The following is a 12707-nucleotide window of genomic DNA, read 5'->3' on the forward strand; positions in this document are numbered from 1 at the left end:
CCACTTTTGTTCTTTCTCAAAACTGTTTTGGCTAGGGGCTTCTGGATGGTTCCGTTGGTTAAGCATCTTCCTTTGGCTCAGGTCATGATCCCAGGGTCCTGGCATTGATCCCGTGTCAGGCTCCCTGCTCAGCAGGGAGTCTGCTTCTCCCTCTCCCTCTGCCCCTCGCCTTGCTTGTGCTCTCTCTCAAATAAATAACTGAGATTGTTTAAAAAAAAAAAAAGATTGCTTTGGCTATTTGGGTCTTTTGTGGTTCCACAGAAATTTAAAAATTCTTTGTTATCATTCTGTGGAAAAATGCCATTGGGATTTTGATAGGGATTGCACGTTGCCTTGGGGAGTGTGGACATTTTAAGAATATTAATTCTTCCAGTGGAATCCATGAGTATGGAATATCTTCACATTTCTTTGTGTCTTCTTCAATTTCTTCTATCATTGTCATAATTTTCAGTGTGTGACTTTTTTACCCCCTTGGTTTAATTTATCCTGTTTTATTCTTTTTGATGTGATTGTACATGGGATTATATTTTTAATTTCTCTTTCTGTTAGTTCATTATTGATGTATAGAAATGCAGCAGATATCTGTATATTAATTTTGTATTGTACAAATTTAATGATTTAGTTTTTAGTGTTAACAGTTTTTTTTTTGGAGGAGTCTTTAGTGTTTTATATATCAAGTATGATGTCATCTGCAAATAGTGATGGTTTTACTTCTTCCTTTTCAATTTGGATGCCTTTTATTTCTTTTTCCTGCCTAATTGCTGTGGCTATGACTTTCAATACTATGCTGAGTAAAAGTGGCAAGGGTGGGCATTTTTTCTTTTTTTTAATATTTTATTTATTTATTTGACAGAGAGAGATATCACAAGTAGGCAGAGAGGCAGATAGAGGGAGAGGGGGAAGCAGGCTCCCCGCTGAGCAGAGAGCCCGATGTGGGGCTCGATCCCAGGACCCTGAGATCATGACCTGAGCCGAAGGCAGCGGCTTAACCCACTGAGCCACCCAGGTGCCCCAAGAGTGGGCATCTTTGTCTCATTTCTGATCTTATAGGAAAGCTTTCAGTTTTTCACCATTGAGTATGATGTCAGCTCTGGGCTGTCATATGTGGCCTTTACTGTGTTGAGGTACCTCATCTCCATTACTACTTTGTTGAGTCTTCATTTGGACTTGAGAAATAAAGGGGAGGAAAAAGATGAGAAGGAGGGGCAGAAAAATTATTTAAAAAAACAGGAGGGAGTTATTATAGATGCAGTTAGAAAATATGGAATAAGATTTTAAAAGACAACAGCAAAGGCGGTCCTAAGGGGGAAATTCATAGCCATCCAAGCCTCCCTCAAAAAAATTGAAAAATCCAGAATACACCAGCTGTCTCTACACCTTAAAGAACTGGAGAATCAACAACAAATCAAACCAACTCCACACGTAAGAAGGGAAATAATCAAGATTAGAGCAGAGATCAACGAGGTAGAAACCAGAGATACAGTAGAACGTATCAACGAAACTAGAAGCTGGTTTTTTGAAAGAATCAATAAGATCGATAAACCATTGGCCACACTAATCCAAAAGAAAAGAGAGAAAGCCCAAATTAATAAAATTAAGAATGAAAAGGGAGAGATCACAACTAACACCAAGGAAGTAGAAACAATCATCAGAAGCTATTATCAACAGTTATATGCCAATAAGCTAAGCAACCTAGATGAAATGGATGCATTCCTGGAAAACTAATAACTCCCAAAATTGAACCAGGAAGAAATTGACAACCTGAATAGACTGATATCTAGTAACGAGATTGAAGCAGTGATCAAAAACCTCCCAAAAAACAAGAGCCCAGGACCTGACGGATTCCCTGGGGAATTCTATCAAACTCTCAAAGAAGAAATAATACCTATTCTCCTGAAGCTGTTTCAAAAAATTGAAGCAGAAGGAAAACTTCCAGACTCTTTTTATGAAGCCAGCATTACCCTGATCCCCAAACCAGGCAAAGACCCTACCAAAAAGGAGAATTTCAGACCGATATCACTGATGAATATGGATGCTAAGATTCTCAACAAGATCCTAGCAAACAGGATCCAACAGCACATTAAAAAGATTATCCACCATGACCAGGTAGGATTCATCCCTGGGTTACAAGGATGGTTCAACATTCGCAAATCAATCAATGTGATAGAACAAATCTATAAGAGAAGAGAGAAGAACCACATGATCCTCTCCATTGATGCAGAAAAAGCTTTTGACAAAATCCAGCATCCGTTCCTGATTAAAACGCTTCAAAGTATAGGGATAGAGGGAACATTCCTGAACTTCATCAAATCTATCTATGAAAAACCCACAGCAAATATCATCCTCAATGGGAAAAAGCTTGCAGCCTTCCCATTGAGATCAGGAACACGACAAGGATGCCCACTCTCACCACTCTTGTTCAACATAGTATTAGAAGTCCTAGCAACAGCAATCAGACAACAAAGAGAAATAAAAGGTATCCAGATTGGCAAGGAAGAAGTCAAACTCTCTCTCTTCGCAGATGACATGATTCTTTATATGGAAAACCCGAAAGACTCCACCTCCAAACTACTAGAACTCATACAGCAATTCAGTAATGTAGCAGGATACAAAGTCAATGTCCAGAAATCAGTGGCTTTCTTATACACTAACAATGAAAATACAGAAAGGCAAATTAGAGAATCGATTCCATTTACTATAGCACCAAAAACCATAAGATACCTCGGAATAAACCTAACCAAAGAGGTTAAAGATCTGTACTTGAGGAACTACAGAACACTCCTAAAAGAAATTGAAGAAGACACAAAAAGATGGAAGACCATTCCATGCTCTTGGATGGGAAGAATAAACATCGTTAAAATGTCTATACTGCCCAGAGCAATCTATACTTTTAATGCCATTCCAATCAAAATTCCACCAGTATTTTTCAAAGAGCTGGAGCAAATAATACTAAAATTTGTATGGAATCAGAAGAGACCCCGAATTGCTAAGGAAATGTTGAAAAACAAAAATAAAACTGGTGACATCACGTTACCTGATTTCAAGCTTTACTACAAAGCTGTGATCACCAAGACAGCATGGTACTGGCATAAAAACAGACACATGGACCAGTGGAACAGAGTAGAGAGCCCAGATATGGACCCTCAACTCTATGGTCAAATAATCTTTGACAAAACAGGAAAAAATATCCAGTGGAAAAAAGACAGTCTCTTCAATAAATGGTGCTGGGAAAACTGGACAGCTATATGTAGAAGAATGAAACTTGACCATTCTCTTACACCGTACACAAAGATAAACTCGAAATGGATAAAAGACCTCAACGTGAGACAGGAATCCATCAGAATCCTCGAGGAGAACATAGGGAGTAACCTCTTTGATATCAGCCACAGCAACTTCTTTCAAGATATGTCTCCAAAGGCGAAGGAAACAAAGGCAAAGATGAACTTCTGGGACTTCATCAAGATAAAAAGCTTCTGCACAGCAAAAGAAACAGTCATCAAAACAAAGAGGCAACCCACGGAATGGGAGAAGATATTTGCAAATGACAGTACAGATAAAAGGTTGATATCCAGGATCTATAAAGAACTCCTCAAACTCAACACACACAAAACAGATAATCATATTAAAAAATGGGCAGAAGATATGAACAGACACTTCTCCAAGGAAGACATACAAATGGCTACCAGACACATGAAAAAATGTTCATCATCACTAGCCATCAGGGAGATTCAAATCAAAACCACATTGAGATACCACCTTACACCAGTTAGAATGGCCAAAATTAGCAAGACAGGAAACAACGTGTGTTGGAGAGGATGTGGAGAAAGGGGAACCCTCTTACACTGTTGGTGGGAATGCAAACTGGTGCAGCCACTTTGGAGAACAGTGTGGAGATTCCTCAGGAAATTAAAAGTAGATCTTCCCTATGACCCTGCAATTGCACTGCTGGGTATTTACCCCAAAGATACAGATGTAGTGAAAAGAAGGGCCATCTGTACCCCAATGTTTATAGCAGCAATGGCCACGGTCGCCAAACTGTGGAAAGAACCAAGATGCCCTTCAACGGATGAATGGATAAGGAAGATGTGGTCCATATACACTATGGAGTATTATGCCTCCATCAGAAAGGACGAATACCCAACTTTTGTAGCAACATGGACAGGACTGGAAGAGATTATGCTGAGTGAAATAAGTCAAACAGAGAAAGTCAAGTATCATATGGTTTCACTTATTGGTGGAGCATAACAAATAATATAGAGGACAAGGGTAGATGGAGAGGAGAAGGGAGTTGAGGGAAATTGGAAGGGGAGGTGAACCATGAGAGACTATGGACTCTGAAAAACAACCTGAGGGTTTTGAAGGGGCGGGGTGGGAGGGTGGGGGAACCAGGTGGTGGGTATTAGGGAGGGCACAGATTGCATGGAGCACTGGGTGTGGTGAAAAAACAATGAATACTGTTACGCTGAAAAAAAAAAAAAGACTGTAATAAAAAAAAAAAAGATTTTAAAAGACAAAAGAAAGAAAGAAGGAAGGGAGGGAGAAAAGGAAGGAAGGAAGGAAGGAAGGAAGGTTGGTAGGTTGGTTGGTAGGAAGGGCCTTTCCTTTAATAACTCTTGCTGACCTACCAAAGCTGGGAGAACTGTGGTCATTTGCCCACAGCCATTGGCCCATCAACATCCAAGTCAGATCTGATACAAGCTCTACTCTGACATCTCAGCTCTACCTTTCTGGTTGTATGTCTGTCATCTTTAACAACAGCTAATGCCATTTTTATTGCCAGCTTCACTTCACTCAGGGCTGACCTCACAAAAGAGACCTAGCTCATTCTTAACTCAGAGTCTGGGGTTTTGTCTTTTGTTTTGGTTTTAGAAGCTCTGCCTAAGTAGTGCCTAAAATATTTTCTCCTAGAATTTTTGTTTTCCTAAGTGAAATTACAGATACAAACTCAGGCTGTATTTGCACTTGCAAAGGGAAACAAGCTAGCTTGGGTGGTCTCAACATTGTTTTTTTTATATTTTAGATTTCTTCAAATATCTTAGCAAGTCAAAAGTCAATCTTAATGCATTAAAACTATTTGGAACATATTCATAATACTTATACAATTAAAGTAGTTTAAAACTAAACAACAAATGAGTAACATGCTACTTAAAATACCTGTCCTCAAGAGTCAACGTTCTTGTGCTAAAAAATACAAATTAATATGAGAAAAGACCAACGGGGTAGGGGGGTGAGCAAATATTATGAATAAACAATTTATAGAAAAATACATGTATAAGAAGATGGGTTTATCTTAAACAATGATAGTTAAATAAGATATTCTACCTTAAATGTTTTATTTCTACTTAAAATAAGGCTTTGTTAGCCAGTCTTTTGATACAGTTTGCATTTCATATTTTATTATATAGCTGTTCCCACATGCAGTAGCCTTTTATTTCCAATTTTAGTCTCTAAGTTAAAATTTTGAAACCTTCTAAGTGCAAAATCCTCTTAGGATTTTCCTTTTCTTCACTTGTAGTCTTTTAAATGTATTTTTATTCATTTTTTTCACTCATCGTCTTTTAAAAAATAGTTTCAATGAGATGACTTTTGCACAAGGAAGCCCACCCTTTTTAAGTGTACAACTCAGTATTTTTTAGCATGTGTACAGAATTGGGCAGCTGTCAATCTTAGAGTGTTTCATCACCCCGAAAAGAGTGTCTTTGTATCCTTTTGTGGTCACTTCAGATCCAGGGTCACCACAACCACCCCTTCCTGTCTAGTCCAGTAACTACCTCTCTCTCTGTGCAGATTTTCCTTTTCTGGACATTTCATGTGAATGGAATCATACACTCTGTGGTCTTTTGTGACTGGCTTCTTTCGCGTAACATAAAATGTTCCTAAGATTCCTTTATGCTGTAACATGAATCGGTACTTAATTCCTTTTATGTCTGAATAATATCACTGTATAGAAATATGCCATTTAGCTTATATTCATTAGTTGATGGACTTTCGGGGGTTTCCCCCTTTTGCTTATTATAAATAATGCTGCTCTGAACATTTGTGTTTTGCCCCATGCACGTCTCCGTGCGAGTTTTGGTGGGCATATGTTTTCACTTCTCTTGAGTGTATATACCCCGGTTGGAACTGCGAGGTCAAATGGTAACTTTATGCCAGACCCTTTGAGGAATGGCCAGATTGTTCTGCACAGCATTGGTACCATTTTACGCTTTCACCAGTAACACACAGAGGCTCACATTTTTCTACATCCTCACCAACACTTACTATCTGAATTTTTATTATAGCAGCTTTAGTGGGTATGAAATGGCAGCTCATTGTGGCTTTGAGTTAATATTATTTTTGTTGAAAAATGAAACAGTCAACCTTGTTCTTAAATGAATCTGCCTGTGGCAGTTTTAGCAGGGAGGAAATAATAGGTGTTGTGTATACGCTCCAGCTACAGATTCTCAATGGGACTCGAAACTCCAACACACGTAGGATGGGCTTTTCTTGATTACTGAGACAGGTATCGGTTTACTGGGTTTTTATTTCTTTTTGGGCATGCATAATCTCGGGCTCAGTGAAAAGAATCCCAGCAGAAGTCAAGAGGTCTCTGTGTTTCCAGCTCTATAACTGGCTGCAACATCTTACAAGTAAATTAAAATCCCTCTCGGCCTAAATACACTTTCTGTGTCCATTACTTTTGGTTCATAAGTGTTGGGTCATTTCTCTTCTATAAGAGATTCCGCAGGAATCCTAAAATATATATTCTGCTCTACTGGTTCCATAAAATAGATGTTATATAAAGGAATTTCACATCGCCTAAGGATAATAGGATTCTCCTACATTTAGCCGTCTTTATTTTCTAATAATTTGCTCATCTACAAAGCTGCTTTATACAGCTATTCTTAATGTATAAAAGAGCTATCAATAGTTTAAAACTTCTCACCCTTCCTTCCTTCATAAAGTATTTCATAGCAGCAAGATACTGCACGGGTCAAGAGGTGTTAACGAAATTGAGTAAGGACTCAGTATTTGCTGAGTGGTTGAAATGGTCGGGGTCGGGGGAGCCTAGAATGTTGAGAAGTGTAGCGTGACCACGGGTGTGAAGCCCAACTTCTCCATCCTCTGTGCCGCCCGTCGTCCATGGGGGTATGCGGTAGAACCCAAGCAGTATTGTTCAGAGACAAGTGTGGGAGAAAAGGACTCTGAACTCTCTATTTTGCTCCATACAAGTCTACGATCCGGCGTAGAGGACCACCACGCCTATCTCATGGAAAGCATTAAGTCAGAATTATTCTTTTTTCCCTGAGATGTTGGTGATTTCCATGGATCCAGTAAATAACCCTGCTGGATTAATAAGCAAGGCCAGAGATAGAGATCAACTCAGATAATTTCCCGACTCTTGGTCTGTTTTGGCAAAGTGAAACATTGCCAGAGATAAAGGTCTTCTAATTAAATCTGGAGGGTTGTTTATGTACGCACTTGGGATTTCTCAGATAACTTTTCTGTCAATAGAGCAATGTCACCAGGCTTAAAAAAAGAGAGATTTGGGGCACTTGGGTGGCTCAGTGGGTTAAAGCCTCTGCCTTCAGCTCAGGTCATGATCCCAGGGTCCTGGGATCGAGCCCTGTGTCGGGCTCTCTGCTCTGCAGGGAGCCTGTTTCCTCCTCTCTCTCTCTCTGCCTGCCTCTCTGCCTACTTGTGATCTCTGTGTGTCAAATAAATAAATAAAATCTTTAAAAAAATAAAATAAATTTAAAAAATGAGATTTATTTAAATATCGTGTGATGTCAGTTCTTCACTGAGAGTCCCATGGAAGAGAGATGGTAGTACAGGTGTCCCCTCATTCCTTGGTCCACTTGTTCCAGAAACATGTATTGAACACATACTTTTCTTTTTCTTACAAGATTTCTTTATTTATTTGAGAGAGAGAAAGAGTGCTCACAAGCGACAGGGAGGGGCAGAGGAAGAGGGGGAGGGGGAGGGAAGCAGACTCCCCTCCGAGTGGAGAGCCGTTGCATGTGGGTCAAGGCGGGGGTCCATCTCATGACCCTGACATGATGACCTGAGCCAAGACCGAGAGTCAGACGCTCAACTGAGACATCCAGGCACCCCTTGGACACCTCGTCTCTATCAGTCACAGTTTGAGAGCACGGGGGGGCAAAGAGAAGCATGACATTTGATACCTTGAATGTGGTACAGGCAGGCGGACATAGAAATGAGTACGTGTGATGAGTTCTAGGTGCTATCCTCGCTGTAAGCAAGGTCCGTGTTTAAGTGGCCAACATAGCAATTTAATGTAACGTTATCACTTAGCTGATACTAAATGTGGTTTCCACGTCTTGGTCACGTGCTGGTACACTGCCGTGAAGGAGCAGGCGGGACGTGTGTCAGGTGCGGGATGAGGTGACCTCGGACTTGTGGTTTTATACGGATGATCCACAAATGACACTTTCTCATCCAAACCGCTTGCCACCATGTCCGCATCCCTACTGTTCCTGCTCAAACTTCCTGCGGGATTTCTGCGTCGCCTTGCCATCTGCCTTGGTAGGGGACATTCGAGGAGGTTCACTGTGGCTCTGGCTGTGTTAGTCTCCAGCTGAGCGCCCGGACCTCGGCTCTCCCTTTCCCGTAAGTGGTGGCTCACGAGGACCTCACTGCTGGTCTCGAAGCCTCTCTCCACCGCAACCCCCATTTTCCACCCCTGCTTCCCTGCATTAGCTTTCCCAGCTACCCGTGGGGTTCGTCTGCCGGCTCTCCCTTCCTTGCCTCCAGGTCCCTGCTGTCTACCTTCATGTGACAACTTTGGGATGTATTTCAGCCATCCCCTCTTGTTTTAGTTTTCTCTGATATTTGCTCAAACATCCACAAGCCAGGTTACATTCTCGTATCCTCTATGTATTCTTACTGTTGTTGTTGTCAATATTGTTAATTTTGGTGTCTCCCACCAGATTCTGTGAAGATATTAAGGACAAGGACTTTTTTCCATAATAAAATCACTGTGCTTGGTATATCATTAGTGTTGTTACATGTCTTCAGTTAATTTAATTCCTAAATGCCTTCTCAAATTCATTGTGACACCTGTATATTTTGTAAAATTACTACTGACAGCTCTCATTTCTTTCCATAATATACCTTCCCGAATATTTAAGGGTAAATCAAGTTATATAGAATGAATAATATTTTTAATGCAGTCAGAAAGCTCATATTTTAATGAATGTCGGCAATGACTTAATCTGTGAGAAAAAGATTAGCTTGTGATAAGAGTAATCGCTCTCTTTCCCCATAGATTGTGCTGGTTGATTTTTTTAAGTCAACCTGACTGGGCCACGGGCTGTCGGGTTTATCGGTCAAACGGGATTCTGGGTGTTTCCGGATAAGATTACCATTGGAATCGGCAGACTGAGTAAAACCAGTCACATTCCTTGATGTGGGCGGACCTCACCCCATCAGCTGAAGACTTGAGTAGAACAACACAAGCTTATTGAGTGGGCAGTCCTTTTTCCTGACTGCTTTGAGCTGGGATGTCAGTTTTTTCCTGACTTTGGACTCAAATGGAAACGTCAGCTCTTCTTGACTCTTGAGTCTGCTGACTTGTGGACTGGAACTCAAACCATTCCTTCTCCTGGACCTCCAGCTTGCTGACTGCAGATCTTGGCATGGATACATTCATGTGAGTCAGTTTCTTCAGCTAAATTTACATATAAGCATGTACACATCGGTTCTCTTTTTTTCCTGAAGAACCCAGACTAATAAAGCCACCACTTTCAGACACTGGGGTTTCACATGTTGGGTTTTCTGATGGTAGAATTCACCTGGGTAAAGTCAAACCTCTTGTAAGTAGTGACAAGAAAGGAACACTGACCAAATGACAGGGCTAATCTATTCTTCTTTTGTAAGTCTTACCTGATGTCAGTTGCAAAACTGTGTATTTTGCAAAAGTCTCAGCATCAACCTACTTTAATCAAAGCAGTCACTAATGAAAAGAATATGGAAATTAAGAATGAAGCAGAAAGGTGGAGTAACCCTGTGGCCGCACAGAGCAGGTTTGGAAAGACCCTTCCAGAATTAAACAGATGTCCACGAATGAGCAGTAAGCAAAGGCGAATGGGATACGGGCACTATGAAACGTGGCAGGTCTGTGTGCCGTAACCTAACAGAAATAGATGAGGAAAATGGGGTAAACATGCTTGTCTTATAGACTGGAAAGGAAGCAGGAAATAAATGACAGAGACTGAACCCATGAGCCAATTTTGGGAGAGAGGTTCTGATCCACCAAAGCCATCTTCAGATATGTCTTCATCTAATTTTCTCATAAAATTATTATCTGAAACTAATATGCCAGTGGAGATGCTTCCTATTTTAAGCATTTTTTCCCCTTATACTCTTGGCTTCTTTCCTTTTCTGGATCATTTTTTTTTCTTTTTTTAAGATTTTTATTTATTTGAGAGAGAGAGAGTGAGAGATCACAAGTAGGCAGAGAGGCAGGCAGAGAGAGAGGGGGAAGCAGGCTCCCTGCTGAGCAGAGCCTGAGGCAGGGCTCTGATCCCAGGACCCTGAGATCACGACCTGAGCCGAAGGTGGAGGCTTACCCCACCGAGCCACCCAGGCGCCCCTGGATCCTTCTTTACCTGTCCAGCTTTCCACCAATCAACGGCTAAAGAAGGAGGAGTTGCAAAGAGTGAAGAGTCCCTACCAGTTGCTCAGAGCTGCTTTGCTCTCTTATTCCCAACAGCGTTCCCCCTTTACACCTGCTCTCAGCGCTCTCATTTCTGTGGGCCTTTCTCCCGAAGCCCTGCATGGAGAGGACACAGATGCCCCGCACAGGTGGTTTTGGCTGACAGTTTGGGGGGCTCGGGGAAGACATTCGGTCAGTTAACAGATTTATTATTGACTTAAAGTTTAACCCATGTCATTCCACCTCCCAACCCCAGAGATAATTTAAAGGGAGTTCTAACAACAGGTAAATATTTTTGGCCCGTTCTCTTGATTTCCCTCCCTGCTCCATCGTGTGGGGGGGCGGGGGGGGGCGGGGAAGGCTCCATGGGGGCAGCACCGACCGGCTGGTTCTTGCTGGGAAAGACGGAAAGAAGTTCCACATGAATTAATACCACTTACATGAAGGGAAAGCGCCAACCTACTATCGCTTCCAACCAGTTTACGTTGGTGATATTTCTTGTCCACAGGGGGCTGGGTTTAGTGTAAAAGCTCAGTAGTACAAAGAGATCTGTGCGGACGTCCATTTCTGGAGAAAAGCTGTCCCTAAGAACCCTAACACGGAAGTGAGTGCTTATGAAACCCAAAGGCAGGCATGTTCTCCTGCCTTCCACGGTACCGGCAAACACCAACCCACGTTCTCTAAAAGCTACTTTTCAAGCATTCAGCTTTGGTTTGCTAATTTCTTTCACCCAATTCTTAAGCCAAATCATTAGTAACAGGCAGTTTTCACGTGTAAACCAACACTTGTGTGTGCTTAGACATTATGTATAATGTCTAATAAGTGCATGTTTGAAGGCACTGTGGGTAATTTACATACAATTACTGTTGGAATTTCTCTGAATTTTCTGCTTCACTGCGGGTTCAAAAGTGGCATCTTACTAATTGTTACATGCGATTTTTTTGTTAATGCAAAAAAAAAAGGAAAAGCTTCTCAGACCCCTCCCAGCCTCTCACTGTTGCCACGGCCCCCCAGGCGAGGGCGCGCGCGCGCGCGCGCGCGCACACACACACACACACACACACGTGTGAATTCAAGCGTGATGCTTCCCTGTCCCTTGAGGCAGCTGCACATCCGGTTTTTGGAGCGCCCTGGCTCCTCGTGCAGGAATGCCGCGGCGCGGGGAGACATCCTCTGTCTGCTCCTGGCAGTGGCCTGGCTTGGTCAGCACTTGAATTTGACCACCCTCTGTGTGCGCGCTCTCGGGAGCGCGCGTCCGTGTGTGTCCAGGGGCGAACCGGAGGCGGTGATTGATGAATCCGAGAAGCGCCCAGGGGTGGGGATCGCGGTACCCGGGGCGCGGTCCCTGGGCAACCTGCCCTTGGGGCGGAGGAATGGGAGCCGGGGTTGGGCCCCGGGCGAACGGCCCGCCCCAGTGGTTCCCGGGCCAGGCAGACCCAGGGGCGCCGGGCTGGGCTGTTGGAAGCCGAGGGACCCGACGCGAAGACACAAAGGCGCCGAAGGGCCGCGACTGGGCGGAGGCCCGCGGGGAAGGGAGCGGGGGAGGCCAGGTGCGCCGCGGGAGGGCGTCCGTGCCAGCAGCTGCCGCGGCGGCAGAGTCGGATGCAGACCCGGGGCGCAACCATGGCGACGCAACGTGTGTCCCCCAGTAACTCGCAACAACATTATTCCTAAGCTGCCATCCCCGGCCTGCGCTCCACTCCCCCCTCCGCTTCGCCGCACTGGCGGCCGAGCGGGTCGGCGCGCCTGGCTCTGCCCGGCCGCTGCCTCCTTCCCGCGGGCGCAGCCGGAGGGAGGCGCAGCCGGTCGCCGCGCGCGCCGGGCAGGAGGCGGCAGCTGCGCCCGCGGACATCACCTTGGTGCACGTTCGTAGAACCGAGCGTGCCGGCGACGCGCGCACACACGCGGCCTCCCGGGGAGGGGGCGTCTCCCCAGGACGAGTGTGGGTGGAGGGGCTCCCGGCTCTACCCAAATAGCGTGGCTTCGCGTCTTGCTGCCTCCAGAGGCTTCCGGGTCCAGCCCAGTCTTGGCAGAGCACCCGGTGCGAACG

At 43.8% G+C, this 12707-nt stretch overlaps 1 protein-coding gene across 1 annotated transcript in view; it reads left to right on the forward strand.

Annotated features, from left to right (window-relative positions):
* The window catches only part of DPP6 (dipeptidyl peptidase like 6), a gene marked incomplete at its 5' end in the record, with an annotated part of 869135 nt that overhangs the window by 71095 nt on the left and 785333 nt on the right, over positions 1-12707 (forward strand). The window lies entirely within an intron of this gene.

The sequence above is a fragment of the Martes martes genome (genome assembly GCF_963455335.1).
Source record: "Martes martes genome assembly, chromosome: 11".
NCBI lineage: Eukaryota > Metazoa > Chordata > Mammalia > Carnivora > Mustelidae > Martes > Martes martes.